Genomic DNA, 21020 nt, shown 5'->3' with positions numbered 1-21020 from the left:
TGGCTCGAACCCACCGGGACAAAAAAGACACATACGTTCAAATGCTGTTCATGGACTTCAGTTCAGCATTTAACGCAATCATCCTTCAGGAATTGATTGGAAAGCTGAGCCTACTGGCCCTGAACACTTCCCTCTGCAACTGGATTCTGGACTTCCTGACTGGGAGACCTCAGTCAGTCCGGATCGGAGGCAGCATCTCCAATACCATCACACTGAACACGAGTGTGCTCAGTCCACTGCTGTTCACTCTGCTGACCCATGACTGTGCTGCAACACACAGCACGAATCACATCATCAAGTTCGCCAATGACATGACCGTGGTGGGTCTCATCAGCAAGAACGACGAGTTAGATTACAGAGAGGTGGTGCAGCGGCTAACAGACTGGTGCAGAGCCAACAACCTGTCCCTGAATGTGAACAAAACAAGAGATGGTTGTTGACTTCAGGAGGGCACGGAGGGACCACTCCCCACTGAACATCAAGAGATCGTTAAGAGCTCCAAATTTCTTGGTGTTCACCTGGCACAGAATCTCACCTGGTCCCTCAACACCAGCTCCATAGCAAAGAAAGCCTAGCAGCATCTCTACTTTCTGCGAAGACTGAGGAAAGTCCATCTCCCACCCCCCATTCTTATTACATTCTATAGGGGTTGTATTGAGAGCATCCTGAGCAACTGCATCACTGCCTGGTTCGGAAATTGCACCATCTCGGATCGCAAGACCCTGCAGCGGATAGTGAGGTCAGCTGAGAAGATCATCGGGGTCTCTCTTCCCACCATTACGGACATTTACACTGCACACTGCATCTGAATAACAAACAGCATTATGAAGGACCCCACGCACCCCTCATACAAACTCTTCTCCCTCCTGCCATCTGGGAAAAGGCACCGAAGCATTCGGGCTCTCACGACCAGACTATGTAACAGTTTCTTCCCCCAAGCTATCAGACTCCTCAATACCTAGAGTCTGGACTGACACCAACTTACTGCCCTCTACTGTGCCAATTGTCTTGTTTATTATTTATTGTAATGCCTGCACTGTTTTGTGCACTTTATGCAGCCATGCGTAGGTCTATAGTCTAGTTTTTTTCTGAGTTGTCTTTTACATAGTTCAGTGTAGTTTTTGTACTGTTTCATGTAGCACCATGGTCCTGAAAAACATTGTCTCAATTTTGCTGTGTACTGTACCAGTAGTTATGGTCGAAACAACAATAAAAAGTGACTTGACTTGACTTGAACAGAAGATGTTTTCACTGTTTTGAAAAAAGGCAGCACGCGAAAAAAGTCACAGCCTCCCCTGAAACTGATTTCTAGCCGGCATTGTGTTAACACGTGCCTGTGAGCATCTGTGCTTTATATTGATTCATTTTGTTCATCCGATAACAAAATGAGTTCTAAGGTATCAGAAAAGCCTAAAAGAGCTCGTAAGGGTGTACACTTAGCGTAGAACCAGACATAATTAAGTGTTTCGATTGTGGTGAACCAAGTAAGGACATAGTGAGTTTGGCTAAGGAGGCTGGGTTTGTGGAAGTTGACGAAGATGATATTGAAGAGGTTTTGGCACCCCATGATCAAGAACTGACAGATGAACAGCTGATGCAATTGCAAGAGGAAAGGATAACAATCAAATCCGAATGCAGTAGCGAAAGTGAAGTCATCCAGGAACTAAATGTGAAGCAATTGTGTGAGATTTTGCTGTGATTGACAGCGCTGCAATGATTGCAGAAAAGTATGACCTTAATTTTGAAAACGTACATAGGTTTAGGGCATATTTGTAGGATGGTTTGAGTGCTTACAAAGAATTGTATGATAGAAAAATGCACGAGGCTAAGCAGTCAAGCATACTGTTGTTTTTCAAGCCTTCCACATCAGCCACAGCAGACGACAAACCTCGACCTTCGACATCGAGGCAGGCAGACAGAAGAAGATGACCTGCCTGCCCTGATGGAAACAGACGACAATGAGATGACACCCCAGTCTCCTCTACTTCCCACCACCCCAACCTCCAACGACTCAGCCTAACACACCATCATCAGTGTGCTCGCCGTCTTCCTGATTCCGGTAAGTGATGCTAGACTGTACATACGTTATTTCTAATTTATATAGGCTGTGTATTTTTATGTGTTATTTGGTATGATTTGGCAGCTTCATAGCTTAAAGGTTATTGGAGAGAGCGTTTCTGCTGAGAGCGCTTTGCTTGCGTGAGATTTTCGCTACATTGGACAGTGCTGCAATGATTGCAGAAAAATGTTTCTACTTTATATAGGCTGTGTATTTATCATATCGTTCCTGCTTTTACTATATGTTACTGTTATTTTAGGTTTTATGTGTTGGCATGATTTGGTAGGTTATTTTTTGGGTTTGCGAACGCTCACAAATTTTTCCCATATAAATAAATAGTAATTACTACTTCATTTTATGACATTCCGACTTACGAACTGTTTCATTGGAACGCTCTACCTTCAGATAGCGGGGGGAAACCTGTATGTCAATGCTTCATCAGATGTTTTGAGAATTTGACAAATATTGCGTGTAGTTTATATATATTAAGAGCTTCCATTAACCATGAATGTGGGAGGAAATCAAATACTTTTTGAATTGAATTGACTTTATTACTTATGTCCTTCCTATACATGAGATGTAAAAATCATATTACGCGCCCATCTAAATGTGCAATGTACAATTTATAGTAATTTATAATAGTATTATAAGTTATAAATTATAATAGTCAATGCAACAGCATGAAAGATCTCTGGCTTTCTGCCAGGCTTGATGTAAAATAACAAACAAGCGAAAATGCTCAAGTGCTGGAAATACAAGCAACACACAGATAATGCTGCAGGAACTCAGCAGGCCAGTCAGCATCTATGAAAATATTTTCGGACCAAAACCCTTCAGCAAGATTCTTGATGTAGAAATATTCAGATGTGCTTACCAAACTTGCATACCCTTGCAGCATTCTTTCAGCTCTACTGAAGTATATTGTGGTTACCTAAGTGAGTGGTGATAGGTGCAAGATACATGATATTACAATTTTCTGTATAGTTTGTTTCAAAAAAAGTACACCCTGTCCTTGTTATGAGTCTTCAGAGTATGTGGATTTATAGTTATACGAGGAACCTATTTTTACCAATGTCTCCTTATATGCGCCCATGAGTCACAGTTAAAGCGAGGAGCACTGCTTTCCCGCCAATACAAGTCAAGTGCGCGCGCCTCACAGTCTCACTCCCACCAGTCTTGCATTGGTTTTGGCAAGGTGTGAATGTGCGATCTTGCGCTCTTAAAATTTTGTTGGTTTTACCTACGGTGCAGTAATTTTGTGCTTGAAATATTTAACTATGCCTCCTGAGCATCCGATGTCATGTCCTGGGCCATCAGCCGAGCGGCAGAGAACCGCTTTAACACTTGGAAAAAAAGTTGGAAATTATAAACAGCACAGCATCAGGTGAAGGTAACACAGCTCTGGGGCGCTACTGCCAGGAACAGAATCTTGCCTTTAAAGTTCTTTTGTTGCTTGACAATGCGCCAGCCCATCCTAAACATTTGGACAGCATTCATCCTAACATAACAGTGTGTTTCCTGCCGCCTAACACAACATCGCTGATTCAAACACTCAACCAAGATGTGATCCACATTCAAAGCGTATTTTTTTTTTTACGGCGATCTATCTCTCAGATGCTGCAAGCAACAGATGATTTTAAAAATCCCGGGAGGTTACTAACGGTGAGGGAATGGTGAAAGTCGAAACACTTGGCACAAATGGCAATGTACATGGACCCAAGTTTAGAACGAAGTCAGCGTTTCAATTGTTCCCTGCCGTCAACCCTTCTTCCTTACAAGCAAATTTATGCTGAAAAGCAGAATGCTGCCAAGCAAACAACCCTCACCACTTTCTTCAAACCAGTACCGGCAGTTCTAAGAGTTCTGTGAGTCTTCCTTCACCCCTCGCTGTGCTTGATATGATCCTGACAACCACAACCATCCATGCACCTTATCCACGTAAAGCTGCCCGACACCACAACAACCACTCATCTCCCGGAACGAACACACCTGCCACTGTTGGTGAGTACTGTACACCCTAGTATGTTAACTTTCTATGAGTTATTACATTGAATATTACCTTAAATTGATGAAATATTATATGAATGTGCCGTGTGGTACTGCTTTTGTGTCGTATTGCTATGAAAGTGTAAATAAATTATAGATAAAACATACTTAGGAAACCCTCTGGAACACATCTCTATTTTCTCCAGTTAAATAATTATTCACTTTATGCGATTTCACATTATGTGTTGACTGCGAGGAACATATCCCGCGCATATAAGGAGGATAGGGTGTAAAAGGATTTTGAAAAATGATTTGTGATTTCTTCTTTACATAAGATACTGCTTTATCTTCTGTCAAAACCTCTGGCATTTTTCAGGATTTTAAAGAAAATTGTTGATATGTATCAAAATGTATGTATGAAGCAAGTAATAATTTTCTACCAATAATTATGAATATTATCACTGCCGGTACTTCTCCAGTTGTGGATATTTTTTTTAACTACTATTAGCCCATTCATTGTAGCTTAATGAGTTTGCATGTCATCAATCATGTGAGTGAGTTTGTTTTCCACCCTAAACTTGCTTGCTCTGTGATCAGATGTTAGACCACAAGTTGTGTAATGACCCCTGGGGGGGGGAGCAGAGGGGCAGGGGCATGGTCAGCAGACCCCCCCCCCCGCATTTCTAATAAACAGCTCAGTTTATTGTTCTTGTGTTAAGAGGCTTTTGTGGGATTATGGTGGGAAGTTCAAGTTCATTTTTGTTACATTTTAGCTTGGGTTATACAGTTATTTGCCTGTGTATTTGTGAGTCACCCAAACTGTAACCGGGGTGTGTGCTGGTTGCCTCCCCTATCTGAATGAGACAAGTGAAATTCACTCTCCGGGACACGGTACCTGGGCTGTTTTGTGTTTATCACAATAAAACAGTTGTTGAGTTAGCAAGCTTCCTCATCTGTCATTATGGACCAAATACTTGCTACACTGGTGACAAGAATGGGATGTGAGATCGGTGATGAGATTGAAAATCTATGACATAGGATAGAGTGTCCTAAGACCCAGGGAATAAGACGAGGGAGTGAGCAGTATACCTCCCCTGCACCCACAGGTGGAGCTTGTGAAAATGAGATGCAGAGGGAGGACCTGGGAACCGAGCATCATGCCTTCCCAGGGAGCCCTGACAGAGTGAGAGTACCCAGGTTCCCCAATCCGGGAGACTTGGTGGATCGCAACTCTCGCCTCTGTTGCAACCCACACCAGGGAACCCAAGACTCCGTAGCTATGGAAGGATGGGCACCATGGCATATGGAGCAAGAGGAAGTCCAAAGGGCCTCGATGATTTGCGCCTCAGGTCCTCCCTGAAGCTCCCCAGATACAACAGTACCAGCCAGCTGCATCTTTTCTTGGCACAAGTCAAACTTGTTGCATGGCACAACAGGTGGAGCCCCACCGAGACGGCTGTGCACCTTGACCTGTCACTGGAGTGAGATGACCCGCGGGCCATCCTCGACCTAGCACCGGCAGAGCACCATGACTACATGACCCTCATAGTGGTACTGGAGCAGCATTGCGAGCAGAGGCCATTGGCAGAAGCAAAGAGAGAAGAACTGTGCAGCAGACAGCGCCGTTTGGGAGAAAACTTGGGGATGCTTGCAGCAGATCTCAACCACTGTGCTCAGCGTGGCTATCCCGAGTTCCCTCCCGTGGTCCAGGAAGAGCTCGCCCTCCATGCCTTTGTAAAGGCGCTGATGCTGGAACGCCTTTCGCAGTATATTCGCCTGACATCACCATCATCGCTGGCCAAGATGGAGAGGGCGGAAGCAACTTTAGCCCCTAAAAGTGTTCCAGCATTGCCATGAGCCTAGGCTTGTGTTACCGAGGGTGAAGAGAAAACTGACAAAGGAGCCTTTTGAGACATTTGACCACTGTGGGCCGCGAAACGATCCCTGCTACCAGTGCAGTGAAGCAGGTCATTTGAACCGGGACTGCCCCACACCAGCGCCACAAAAACAGCCCAGTGCAGCCATCGGGGAAACGCCGAGCGGACAGTGCCGCCTAACTCCTCTGGCAGAATCTGTCCAATGTCGCACCCTCCTCCCAGATGGGCCGTTTGGGTGAGGAGGAAGGCTTATACATGGACTGAATGATGGAGGGCATCAGATGGTGGATACAGAGTCAACCCTCACTATCATGTTGTCCTTCCCAACATTGACCAGCCATCCCTGACTGGGTGGACAACAACAGCAGTCCAGCTGGCTACAGTCACCGGCAACTGTGCGGCAACATGAGGAAAGAGGAGGCATAGGAGAAAAACACAGTGGAACACGAGGTGTAGCTCGCTGACAGACGAGAGTCCTGCATCATTGTTCTGAACCTGCTGTCCTATGTGGATGTGTAGGGTGCAACACTACCTCAGTGCTGAAGCTATGGCTGTCTGGCAGGACAGCTCCAGGAAGCGGACCCAGTGGGGGCAGCATCACGGTGGGTTTCACAGCGGCCTGCAGCAGTCCAGCACAACACAGCTGAACCGGGAGCAAGCGATGGTGACTGCCAGTGACAACCTGCCCACGATGGACCATGAGCAGTTGTGCAGCGAGCAGGTGAACAATCCTGTGCAGTTATATGCTTGAGGTTTTGTGGGTCACCATAACCATAACCAGGGTGTGTGGTGGTCACCTCCCCCATTTGTATGAGACTGGTTAGGTTCACTCTCCAGGTCTTAGTCCCGAGTATGTTTCATGTTTATCGCAATAAGATTAGATTAGATTAGTTTCAACTTTATTGTCATTGTGCCGAGTACAGATACAAAGCCAAATGAAATGCAGTTAGCATCTAACCAGAAATGCAAAGACTAGTGTTATTTACAAAATAACTGCGAACAAAAAGTAAGTGCTACAGCACACCAATAGAAAAGTACTAAGACAGTACAATATGGGTGCAAAACTGCTTAGTGCTGTAATGTGAGGTTCAGCAGGGTCACAGCCTCAGGGAAGAAGCTCTTCCTGTACCTGCTGGTGCGGGAGTGGAGGCTGCTGTAGTGCCTACCGGATGGGAGGAGAACAAAAAGTCCACAGTTAGGGTAAGATGCATCCTTGATAATGCTTTTCACCCTGACTAGGCAACGTTTATAGTAAATATTCTCAATGGTGGGCAATTGGGTGCTGATAATCTGCTGGGCAGTTTGCACCACATGCTGGAGTGCCTTGCGGTCTGATATGGACAATTGCCATACCACACTGAGATGCATTTGGTGAGTATGCTCTCAATGGCGCAGCGGTAAAAGTCCATCATAGGACCACTAAAAACTGAGTCCGGCAAAATTATAGCAAGGGAGAAGGAGACGGCAGCTGAACTAAGTGAGTATTTTGCATCAGTCTTCACTGCTGAAGAAAATGGCAGTGTGCCAGATGTTGAAGGGTGTGAGGGAAGTGAAATGAGTGCAGTTACTATTACAAGGGAGAAAGTGCTCAAAAAGCTGAAAGACCTAAAGGTACATAAGTCACCCAGATGAGATGAACTGTATCCTAGAGTTCTGAAAGAGGTAGCTTTAGAGATTGTGGAGGCATTAGTAATGATCTTTCAAAGATAATTGGATTCTGGCATGGTTCTGGAGGACAGAAAAATTGCAAATGTCACTCCACTCTTTAAGAAAGGAGGAAGGCAGCAGAAAGGAAATTATAAACCAGTTACCCTAACCTCAGTGGTTGGGAAGATGTTGTAGGAACGTTGACAAAAATAAGCACGAGTGTAATTACTTCTAATGTACACTTTATTGAACCTGCCAAAAATACATAAGAGCAAACAAAAACCCCCAAAACATAATGTAAAACATATAACTTGCATGGTTAACTTAACCCTTAACATTCTGGGTGAATTGTGCCTAATGAAATTAAGGAGTCCCTACACATGCACCCCAGAATTCACCTTAGCTGACAAAGTCAAACAAACAGGGTCCTACAAAACTTGGCTGAACCTACTCCTAACAGTCAATGTCAGAAGGTCTGGAGGTAGGAAGCTGACCCCTCCTTGGGGGCTGTGCTACTTCCAGTGGAGAGGCCAGGTCCAAATGGGCAGGTTTAAGATGATGTACAGAAAACACTGTCTGGGATACCTACAAAGTCCATCTTAAAAAACTTATCCCCCACTTTCAACACAAGGAACAGGCCATCATAAGGCTGCCACAGGGGAACTCTCTGTCCATCATGATGCGCAAACATATATTTAGCTGCCTACAGAAAGGCAACAGGTGTGTCTGTGGCAGGCCATGCTGTGTCATGGGCACTGTAGCAAAAGTTCTGGTGCTGTTCATAAAAAGCCAGCTCCTGCTGCGTAGTGGACCACAGGATGAACTCTCCCGACACCCGCAGAGGTTGCCCGAAAACGAATTCTGCAGAAGAGGACTGAAAGTCTGCCTTAGGGGCCATCCTGAGGCCCAACATGATCCACAGCCGTCTGTTCACCCAGCAACCATCATGGAGGGATGCATGAGTGGCTCTCATTAAACAGAAATGCTCACACAGACCATTGGCCGGAGGATGCTATCTGTGGTCCAGTGCAGTTTGACCCCCAGATTACGGGCAACCACATACCTAAGTTTGGATGTAAACTGTGTTCCTCACTCTGAAGAGATATCCGACAGGATGCCGGACCAAGTAATCCACAAGCCTACAAACACTCACACAACCTCTGTAGCTGAAATGGATGACAGCGGCACAGCCCCCAGCCAACATGTCATTCTATTAATAATGGTGAAGAGGTAAGTAATCCTGCGGGATGAGAGTAGTAGGTCAATCAAATCCACATTCATGTGGTCGAAACTCCGCTCAGGGACCGTACAAGGAATTTTGGCGTGTTGATATACCTTCGTACATTGACCGATCAAACAAGCACTAGCCCAGTCCCTGACCTGGCCACACAGACTTTTCTGTCACTAGTTTCACATCAAAAACACGCCACTGGCACAACCGGCCTGGGTTACCCTGTCGACAGATCACACAGTAGCTGAATGCTGCTGTCACCGAAAGCAACGTCCACCAATTTCAACTCTGTATCTGCCGAATGCAGTGCCTGCACACTCGGGTCTGAAACCTGGTCTGCAGCTATCTGAGCGGAGTGCACACGCAAATGGACAGCACCAGTGAGGGATGGGAAAGGCTGATGTCCATGGTGAACTGTGAAATAAAAGAAAGATGGCACTGCTGTCGAGCAGACCAAGGTTCAGAGACCTTGGCCATCGCGAATGTTAGGGTCTTCTGATCCACAAAGCTGTAAATGGATGGCCTAAAATGCCGCACTACCAAGTACGGGCCGAGAATTTCACAGTCAAACGTACTGTTCTTGCGCTCGCAGGGGCAAAGCTGATGGCTAAAAAAGGCAAGAGGCTGACAAACACTGTTGACCAACTGCTCACGCACCATCCCAACCAGGCAATCCGACGCGACTGTGGTCAGAGCGATCGGCACGTCTGGTAGGGGGTGCGCCAGGAATGTTGTATTAGACAATACCTCCTTAGTGCCCGATAACACCTTGGACTTTTCCTCTGTCCAATCCACGATGTGCTTGGCTACTTTGCCCTTAAGGGCCTCAGAGAGGGTGCATGATCTGAGCCGCTTGGGGAGAAAACAGTGACTGACCAAGGAAAGCGCTTAATAGCCTCAACTTTAACTAGCAGGGGATCTATCCCCAATGCATTGATGGGGTTTCTGATTAAATCGACCATGGACAGTCCAAACTGGCACTTTACCAGGTTAAGTATTGTTGTGTAGACCTAATTGTTTATTACTATCCAATCATGAATTTGGGGTAATACCAGTTGTAGATAATACTTTTGGGATAATGTATACCCTTTTCATGTTCCATAGTCTTTCAGATTTTTCTTTGAATTCAGCATATTTCTGGTGTTTTTTACTAGTTATTTTTTCCATGTTATGTCCGTTTGGAATGGTTATACTATTGAGTAAGGTGTTCTTCCTTGTTTATTCTGTAATATTATATCCAGGTGGTTATTATGAATTATACTATCTGTAATAATGAATCATTCATAACATAATTTGTAGGAGTCTGATTCTAAAACTGGATCGGGCTTGTGCTTATAGTAAGGTATGGTGTCTTTAAATTTTTAAACAATATTTTGGTGAATCATGTTTGCCACTTGATCGTGTCTGTGATGGTAATCAGATTGAGCTGAACTTCTGCAGCATCCTGTAACGTGTTTGGTTGCATCTCATTTCTCTTGTCATTTTCTGCATTTATCATCTTGAACTCATTGGTTTGTTATGTATTTTTGATCATTTTTCACATTAACCACTTGGTCCTGTATTGCCAGAAAAATCCCCATTGTTTCTGGGAAGAGGTCTCCGATGCTGAGCCAGGTTTTCTGAAGCTTCTTTGTCAACATCTAGTTTATACAGATGGTGATCTCTTCCATGGAGGGTCTTGTTCTTCCCTTGGTTTAATATTTTTTTCTGTGGTGATAATTATATCCTTTGAAGTTTTATCTGACTTATGTAATGTTTTAATGTCTGTTATTCCTCTTCCTCCACTATCTGATAGTGTTAATATAATTAGATTCAAGTCTACATAGTGTATTCTAAATTTGTCATTTCATTTCTTACTTTGTAAATTTTCTAGTTTGGTTTTGGACCAAGATATTATGCCAAAAGAATTCATCAAAACGGGCACAGCAGAAGTGATTATTGCCTTTGTTATATTTTTAATATTGAGCATAGTTTGGCTGATTTTCTTCAGCCTGGAAGTAAGCTCATTTAAAAAATTTCCTTTTCTCACACTGTGATGTATTTTCTTTGCTTGTTGATATCCCTGATAGTTAATATGTTTGATACTCATCCACAGGCTGTATTGTATCGTGCTGTTCTGTTTTATATTCTATTAGTTCTTTTGCATCTTTCTTTATCTTTAATGAACTGAACTTATTTAGTCCCAAGTTCATGTTTCTATCTTTTGAAAAAAATTCTATTTGAATTAATTGCTTTAGCTTTACTGATGAAGGAGCATAAATTTTCAAATCATGCACATACTGAAGGTGTGTTACGGTGTAATTTTTTGCTTCTGTCTGATTTGAAACCTAGAAACAAAGAAAACCTACAGCACAATACAGGCCCTTCAGCCTACAATACTGTGCCAAATATGTACTTAGAAATTACTTAGAGTTACCCATAGCCCTCTGCTTTTTCTAAGCTCCATGTACCTATCCAGGAGTCTATTTGGTACCCTATTTTAATCCAATTCAGTGAATTAGAGAGCAGGTTGATGCACCATCAATAACTCATTCTGAGATGTAAGAAGCGAGGTATCGGCTTTTATTGACGGGAAGAATGAACAACACTACATCCTGGAGGAGAATGAGGCCGGGCATCAGGCCTCAATCGCCTTTATACAGGGGTCTGTGGGAGGAGCCACAGAAGCAGTCAGCAGGGGTCTGTGGGAGGAGCCACAGGAGCAGTCCAGACAAGTATATGTAGTTCACCACACAGGTTGAAAGCTAGACAAAGCCATAGTGGGCTTAGTGAAACACCATGAAAAATGCCTCATTTTATTTTGATAACAGTGGTTGTTCTCTTTCGACTATTCATAGATAGGGTTTTATAATACAGGTGTCCCCCATTTTTTGAACATTCGCTTTACGACACATCGCTGTTACGAAAGACCTGTATTGGTCACCTGTTTTTGCTGGTTTTCTGCTGGTTAAATTATGCGACCTTGGCTTGCTGAGGGGATCGGGCCTGCAGTCCTTGGAGTCGCCTGATGCAGGTGGCCGGAGATGGAGATGTCTTAAGCGATGTGCGAGGAAGCGGAAGCAAGGCAGGCGGGTAGGGGTCCGTGCCAGGCAAAAAGCAAACCCTAGCTGGCCAGCTCTCCTGTCCATTCTGCTCTGCAATGTCAGCTCCCTGGACAATAAATTGGACTACATCCGACTCCATCGAAGTACTTGGCGGGAGTACAGAGTCTGCCGTGCGTTTGTTTTCACAGAGACGTGGCTCACTGATGGAATTTTGGACGCTGCCATTCAGCTGGACGGGCTCGCCTTGTTTCGAGTGGACAGGGACACAGCTCTTTCCTGTAAGACTTGCAGTAGTGTCTGTGCTAACATCAATACGGAATGGTGCAAGAATTCTTTGCTGGTTTCCAGATACTGCTCATCACTAGTGGAGTTTGTCACTGTCAGATGCAGACCATTTTATTTACCATGGGAATTCACCACTGTCCTCATAGTGTGTACATTCCCCCCCCCCCCAGCGCTAATGCTAAGGAGGCATTCTGTGAACTGTATGGGGCTATCAGCGAACTGCAGGAAGCACACCCTGATGGACTGGTTACTGTCGCCTGAGATTTTAACCACACAAACCTTAAGTCAGTGCTCCCCAAATTTCATCAGTATGTGGACTTTGCAATGAGGGGGGAGAACGTGTTGGACCCGGTTTACACAAACATTCCTGACACATACCGTGCGGAGCCCTGCCCGCACCTCAGTTACTCAGACCACATCTCTGTTATGCTAATCCCAACATACTGACTGCTCGTGAGGCGCTTCAGACCAGTTCTGAAGCGGGTGAAAACATGGCCAACAAGAGCTATCTCTGCTCTTCAAGACAGCTTTGAGTGCACTGACAGGCACATGTTCAGGGAGGCTGTAAACAATGGCGACTCTGCCAACTTAGAGGAGTACTCGGCATCAATGACAAGCTGCATCAGCAAGTGCATCAACGATGTCACTGTGTCCAAGACTATCACTACACGCACTAACCAGAAGCTGTGAATGACAGCGGAGGTGCATGCGATCGAGATTTCGCCTTCAGAGCAGGCGACATGTCAGCCCCAAGGACCAAACTGTCCCCGGGCCGTCAGAGGGGCAAAGCGTGCACACGCCCAGTGAATCTACAGCCACTTTCAGGACAGCAGCGACACGCAGCACATGTGGAAGGGCATTCAGGCCATCACCAACTGCAGGACAACATCACCTGACTGTGCAGTTGAATCCTCCCTCCCAGATGCGCTGAATAAGTTCTACACTTGTTTTGAGGCGGAAAATGACGTGGTGGCAAGGAAGTCCACCCCTCCTAAAAAAAAATGATCAGGTGCTGTGTCTCACCATGGCCAATGTGAGAAGAACCCTTTGCAGGGTCAACCCATGGAAGTCTGCTGGACCAGACAATATTCCTGGTAGAGTGCTCAGAGGATGTGCAGACCAGCTAGTAGATGTTCTCACTGACATCTTCAACATCTCCCTGAGCAACGCCACCGTTCCAACGTGCTTCAAGGCCGTCACCATCGTTCCCGAGCCAAAGAAGTCTTCAACGTCCTGCCTAAATGACTACCGTCCCGTTGCACTCACATCCATCATCATGAAATGTTTGGAGAGACTCGTCATGAGGCACATCAAAACCCTGCTGCCCCCCTCACTGGACCCCCTGCAGTTTGTGTACCATCCCAACCGCTCAAGAGACAATGCCATTGCCATTACCGTCAACCTGGCCCTAACCCACCTGGACAAAAAAGACACGTACGTTCGAATGCTGTTCATGGACTTCAGCATTCAACACAATCATCCTTTAGAAACTGATTGGAAAGCTGAGCCTACTGGGCCTGAACACTTCCCTCTGCAAATGTATACTAGACTTCCTGACTGTGAGACCTCAGTCAGTCTGGATCGGAGGCAGCATCTCCAACACCATCACACTGAGCACGAGTGTGCTCAGTCCACTGCTGTTCACTCTGCTGACCCACGACTGTGCTGCAACACACAGCTCGAACCACATCAAGTTTGCCGATGACACGACTGTGGTGGGTCTCATAAGCAAGAACGATGAGTCAGCTTACAGAGAGGAGGTGCAGCGGCTAACGGATTGGTCCAGAGCCAACAACCTGTCCCTGAATGTGAACAAAACAAAAGAGATGGTTGTTGACTTCAGAAGGGCACGGAACGACCACTCCCTGCTGAACATCGACGACTCCTTGATAGAGATCATTAAGAGCACCAGATTTCTTGGTGTTCACCTGAGGGAGAATCTCACCTGGTCCCTCAACACCAGCTCCATAGCAAAGAAAGCCCAGCAGTGTGTCTACTTTCTGCAAAGACTGAGGATAGTCCATCTCCCACCCCCCATCCTCATCACATTCTATAGGGGTTGTATTGAGAGCATCCTGTGCAACTGCATCACTGCCTAGTTTGGAAATTGCACCATCTCGGATCGCAAGACCCTGCAGCGGATAGTGAGGTCAGCTGAGAAGATCATCGAGGTCTCTCTTCCCGCCATTACTGACATTTACACTACACGCTGCATACGCAAAGCAAACAGCATTATGAAGGACCCCATGCACCCCTCATTATAGACTCTTCTCCCTCCTGCCATCTGGGAAAAGGTACCGAAGCATTTGGGCTCTCATGACCAGACTATGTAACAGTTTCTTCCCCCAAGCTATCAGACTCCTCAATACCCAGAGCCTGGACTGACACCAACTTACTGCCCTCTACTGTGCCAATTGTCTTGTTTATTATTTATTGTAATGCCTGCATTGTTTTGTGCACTTTATGCAGTCCTGGCTAGGTCTGTAGTTTAGTGTAGTTTTTTTTTCTGTGTTACCTTTTACATAGTTCAGTGTAGTTTCTGTACTGTTTCATGTAGCACCCTGGAAAACGTCTCATTTTTACTGTGTACTGTACCAGCAGTAATGGTCAAAATGGCAATAGAAAATGATGACTTGACTCGAACAGAAGGTGTTTTCACTGTTTCAAAAAAAGGCAGCGCGCGAAAAAAGGCACAGCCTCCCCCGGAACTGATTTCTGGCTGGCATTACGTAAACATGTGCCTGTGAGCATCTGTGCTTTATATTGATTCATTTTGTGCATCTGTTAACAAGATGAGTTCTAAGGTATTGGAAAAGCCTAAAAGAGCTCGTAAGGGTGTACACTTAGCGTAGAACCAGACATAATTAAGTGTTTCGATCATGGTGAACGAAGTAAGGACATAGTGAATTTGGCTAAGGAGGCTGGGTTTGTGGAAGTTGACGAAGATGATATTGAAGAGGTTTTGGCATCCAATGACCAAGAACTGACAGATGAAGAGCTGATGCAATTGCAAGAGGAAAGGATAACAATCGAAACCGATCACAGTAGTGAAAATGAAGTCATCCGGGAACTAAACGTGAAGCAATTGTGTGAGATTTGGCCTGTGATTGACAACGCTGCAATGATTGCAGAAAAATATGACTTTAATTTTGAAAAGGTACGTAGATTTAGGGCATATTTACAGGATGGTTTGAGTGCTTACAAAGAATTATATGATAGAAAAATGCACGAGGCTAAGCAGTCAAGCATACTGTTGTTTTTCAAGCCTTCCACAGCGGACGATGAACCTCGACCTTTGACATCGAGGCAGGCAGACGTAGAAGAAGATGACCTGCCTGCCCTGATGGAAACAGACGATGATGAGATGACACTCCAGTCTCCTCTACCTCCCACCACCCCAAACTCCCAACGACTCAACATAACACACCATCATCAGTGTGCTCGCTGTCTTCCTGATTCCGGTAAGTGATGCTAGACTGTACATACATTATTTCTACTTTGTATAGGCTGTGTATTTTTATGTGTTATTTGATATGATTTGGCAACTTCATAGCTTAAAGGTTACTGGAGAGAGTGTTTCTGCCAAGAGCACTTCGCTTGCGTGAGATTTTTGCTACATTGAACAGTGCTGCAATGATTGCAGAAAAATGTTTCTACTTTATATAGGCTGTGTATTTATCATATCGTTCCTGCTTTTACTATATGTTACTGTTATTTTATGTTTTATGTGTTAATTAGCATGATTTGGTAGGTTTTTGGGTCTGCGAACGCTCACAAATTTTTCCCATATAAATAAATGATATTAATATTTTATGTATAGTTTGTTAAAAGAAAGTAGTAGGATTTTGAAGAATGATCTGTGATTTCTCCTTTAGGTAAGATACTGCTTTACCTTCTGTGCAAACCTCTGGCACTTTTTCAGGATTTTAAAGAAAATTGTTGATATGTATCAAGATGTATGGATGAAGCAAGTAATTATTTTCTACCAATAATTATGAATATTATCACTGCTGGTACTTTTCCAGTTGTGGGTATTTTAACTGATTTTAGCCCATCCATTGTAGCTTAAGGTGTTTGCATGTCTTCAATCATGTGAGTTCGTATTCCACTCTAATCCTGCTTGCTTCATGATCAGATGTTAGACCATAAGTTCTGCAATGCCCCCTGGAGGGGGGGAGCAGGTGGGCAGGGGCGTGGTCAATAGCCTGCCCGTGCATTTCTAATGAACAGCGCAGTTTATTGTTTGTGTTAAAATGCTTTTGTGGGATTATGGTGGGAAGTTCAGGTTCATTTTTGTTACATTTCAGCCTGGGTTATACAGTTATTTGCTTGTGTATTTGTGGGTCACCCAAACTGTAACCGGGGTGTGTGATGGTCACCTCCCCCGTCTGAATGGGACAGGTCAGTTTCACTCTCTGGATCATGGTGCCTGGGCTGTTTTGTGTCTATCACAATAAAACAGTTGTTGAGTTAGCAAGCTTTCTCATCTGTCATCATGGACCAAATGCTTGCTACATTGGTGACAAGAATTGGATGTGACATCGGTGACGAGATTGAAAAACTACGACATAGGATAGAGTGTCCTAAGACCCAGGGAATAAGACGAGGGAGTGAGCAGTATACCTCCCCTGCACCCACAGGTGAAGCTTGTGAAGATGAGACGCAGAGGGAGGACCTGGGAAACCGAGCATCGTGCCTTCCCAGGGAGCCCTGACAGAGTGAGAGTACCCAGGTTCCCCAATCCGGGAGACTTGGTGGATCGCAACTCTCACCTCTATTGCAACCCTCACCAGGGAACCCAAGACGCCGTAGCTATGGAAGGATGGGCACCATGGCATATGGAGCAAGAGGAAGTCCAAAGGGCCTCGATGATTTGCGCCTCGGGTCCTCCCTGAAGCTCCCCAGATACAACAGTACCAGCCAGCTGCAACCTTTCTTGGCACAAGTCAAACTTGTTGCATGGCACAACGGGTGGAGCCCCACTGAGACAGCGGTGCACCTTGACCTGTCACTGGAGGGTGATGCCCTGCGGGCCGTCCTCGATCTAGCACCAGCAGAGCACCATGACTACAGGACCCTCACAGTAGTACTGGAGCAACATTTCGAGCAGAGGCCATTGGCATAAGCAATGAGAGAAGAACTGTGCAGCAGACAGTGCCATTTGGGAGAAAAATTTGGGATGCTTGCAGCAGATCTCAACCACTGTGCTCAGCGTGGCTATCCCGAGTTCCCTCCCGTTGCCCAGGAAGAGCTCGCCCTCCACGCCTTTGTGAAGGCGCTGATGCTGGAGTGCCTTCGGCAGCACGTTCGTCTGACATCACCATCATCGCTGGCCAAGGTGGAGAGGGTAGAAGCAACTTTAGCCCCTGAAAGCAGAATCTGTCCGTTGTCTTCCCTCTTCCCCCCCCCCCCCCAGGTGGGCAGTTTGGGTGAGGAGGAAGGCTTATACGTGGACTCTATGTGGAGGGCATCAGATGGTGGATACAGGGTCAACCCCCACTATCATGTCCTTCCCAACATTGACCACCCATCCCTGACTACGTGGACAACAACGGCAGTCCAGCTGGCTACAGTCACCGGCGACTGTGTGGCAATGCGAGGGAAGAGGAGGCATAAGGGGAAAAACACAGTGGAACACAAGGTGTAGCTCGCTGACAGCCATGCGTCCTGCATCATTGGCCTGAACCTGCTGTCCAGTTGGGGAGCCCATGTGGATGTGTAAGGGTGCAACACTCTACCTCGGTACTGAAGCTATGGCTGTCAGGCAGGACAGCTCCAGGTAGCGGACCCAGTGGGCGCATCAACCACCGTGGGTTTCACAGCGGCCTGCAGCAGTGCAGCACACCTGCAGCAGCCCAACACAACACAGCTGAACCAGGGACAAGCGACGGTGACAGCGGCCAGGTATTTCATCCAGACCAGCTGCCTTCCATACATTCACCCTGCTCAGGGTGGCGCAAGCATCAAAGGTGGAAAGTGAGAGAGTCAGTTCACCAGTCGGGAGATCCGCTTTGAGGGTGACCTCCTTGTTCTCTCTGTCAAAGCGAGTGTAAAAGTAATTGAGCTCGTCAGGGAGGGAAGCAGAGCTGGAAGGGGGCACAGTACTAGGTGGTTTGAAGTGTGTAATGACCTGGTTGTTGCTGAGTTAATGAACTTCCTTGTCTGCCGTTTGGGACCAAATGCTCGCCACAGTTCATTATCTCTGTGTTTATTGGTAATCCTGGGCAAGGGTTGGTGATATTTTGATGTGTCAAATTTAGTTTCACCATCCTGTATAAACCATTTTCATTGTTCCTAATTTGCTAATTCAATAATTCTGTGTCCTTTGCTGAATTTCCTGTATCTATAAATCTGGCTTTGTATGCACCAGGCATTTGTTTTAGTGTATCTATAAATTCTACAATAGTTTGTTAGGTTGATCATATCTTGTATGGTGTAATGTGCTGTTTCCCAAACTTTTTTAGCCTGATACATTCCCCCAAACACTGTCATACTTGTCAACGGCCCTCTTAGGCACAATATACTTTCCAGCGCCCCCATAGTGTAAAAACAAGTCTACCATATGCTAATGTGAGAAAAATGATTCTGCTTTAAATTTGTGTTTGTCTTTAAACCTAGCTTACACAGTACTTATGCGCTGTACATTAGCTTCACTATCCACATGATCCTTGAGCTTGATGGTTTTTAGCAAGAGTTGAAATTTCTGGTTCGAGTTGTGACAGCAAAAGCCTTGAGTCCCCATGTGTAATAATGTCAAAGTAGTTTCTGTTTTTCTTGAGAGCTTGCAGATGGAATGATAGTGGCATGCAAAGGAGCAGCGAGGCAAAGATGAAGACGATCACAACAGTGAAGGTTAAGTTGACAAGCATTCAGATTGGAATCTGAATGTTAGTTGGGATAGAGCTGGTGTTCAGCCAAACTACCTTTATACTATTCCAGTTAGTGCGATTGACCAATCATGTAAGGTCTCATAAACCCCAAAGATGATTCTTGACCACTCATATGAAGTTGAGGTCACTTTGAACACCTCAAGAGGAATCCTCAGGGTTGGCAGGTTCACTCCTTGGATATATTTCACCATTTGGTTCCAGCCAGTGTTATACTGTTGTGTGATCTGTGTTCCATAGATCTGTAGAGAAAGTTGAGAGGGTATACTTGACTTACCAACTGTTAAATTGCATGAACTCATTCCATGCCATGAGTCAAGGGGAACTGTTGGGCACCTTTGTGACTAATTTATGCATCCTCAATAATGTCTGTTTGGTTGGTAAGGTAAGATGAGATTGATGAATTTCAGATGCATTGTGACGAAGAGTGCTCACTGTCTGCAGAGCTACGTCTCTTCCTGTGTTCCAGTGCCACATCCCCTGAAATGAAGCCAACTGAATGTGAATTAAGAATGATAGAATGGTACTGTATGTTGTCACAACTGTCTCCATGCTGTACACCATGAACCATTGTCAGTCGGAGGGCAAATCAGTGTTAGTGCCAACTACTGTGCCTCTCATTGGAAAGCATATTCAACCAAAGAAGTAACTGTGAAAGTGACAAAAGCAGTGGTCTGACTGCAACAGTTTTTGAGGCAACATACCTGAGAAAGCTTCTGACATGTTAATTAGGTAGTTACTTGCAAAAAGCTGGAAGAGAGTTCAGGAAGTTCATGAACTTTGATACAAAACCAAATCCCAGCTGGATGAATGGAAGGCAAAAAAGAAGGAAGTCAATGGAGATATGAAAGCAGAGGATTCGTCCGATGAGGTGGGTTAAGAAGCCAAGAGGAAAGATCAGATCTGACGTAATAGTATTTTAGTGGAGTAAAGGAAATTACAGTGGTATGCGAGACGAGTTGGCCAAAATGGAAGGAGACGATAGCATGAGTTTTGGGGAAAAATGAAGAAGGTGCAGGTCAGATATATTCCAAAAACAAAGAAATGCTCAAATGGCAAAATAGTACAGCCATGGCCAACAAGGGAAGTCAAAGCTAACGTAAAAACAAAAGAGAGGGCAGACAACAAAGTAAATATTAGTGCGAAAAGAGAGGATTGGGATGGGAAGCTTTTAAAAACCTACAGAGAGCGACTAAAAACAAATAAAAAGAGAAAATCTGCAGGTGCTTGCTGCAAATCAGAGCAACGCACACAAAATGCTGCCAAAACCCTGAAGAGAAAATCTACACAAATACAAACAACGCTGGAGGAACCCAGCAGGCCAGGCAGTATCTAGGAGAAGAGTACAGTTAAGGTCTCAGCCCGGAACATCAACTGTACTCTTTTCCTAAATGCTGCCTGGCCTGTTGAATTCCTCCAGCATTTTGTGAGAGAAACTAAGAATCATTAGGAGGGAAAAGATGAAATATGAAAGCAAGCTAGCAAGCCATATCAAAGTGGATAGTAAAAGCTTTTTCAAGTATGTAAAAATAAATAAATAAATAAATAAATAAAAGAGATAAGAATGGATATAGGACCACTAAAAAATGAGGCTGGAGAAATTATAATGAGGGACAAGGAAATGGGAGATGAACTAAGTGTGTATTTTGCATTGGTCTTCACTGCGGAAGACACTGGCAGTGTGCCAGATGTTGAGGGGTGTGAGGGAAGTGAAATGAGTGCAGTTACTATTACAAAGGAGAAAGTGCTCAAAAAGCTGAAAGACCTAAAGATACATAAGTCACCCAGACGAGATGAACTGCACCCTAGGGTTCTGAAAGAGGGAGCTGTAGAGATTGTGGAGGCATTAGTAATGATCTTTCAAAAATCATTGTATTCTGGCATGGTTCTGGAGGACAGAAAAATTGCAAATGTCACTCCACTCTTTAAGAAAGGAGGAAGGCAGCAGAAAGGAAATTATAAACCAGTTAGCCTAACTTCAGTGGTTGGGAAAATGTTGTAGGA

This window comes from Hemitrygon akajei, chromosome 10 (genome assembly GCF_048418815.1).
Source record: "Hemitrygon akajei chromosome 10, sHemAka1.3, whole genome shotgun sequence".
Classification (NCBI taxonomy): Eukaryota; Metazoa; Chordata; class Chondrichthyes; order Myliobatiformes; family Dasyatidae; genus Hemitrygon; species Hemitrygon akajei.
This window is presented reverse-complemented; position numbering follows the sequence as displayed.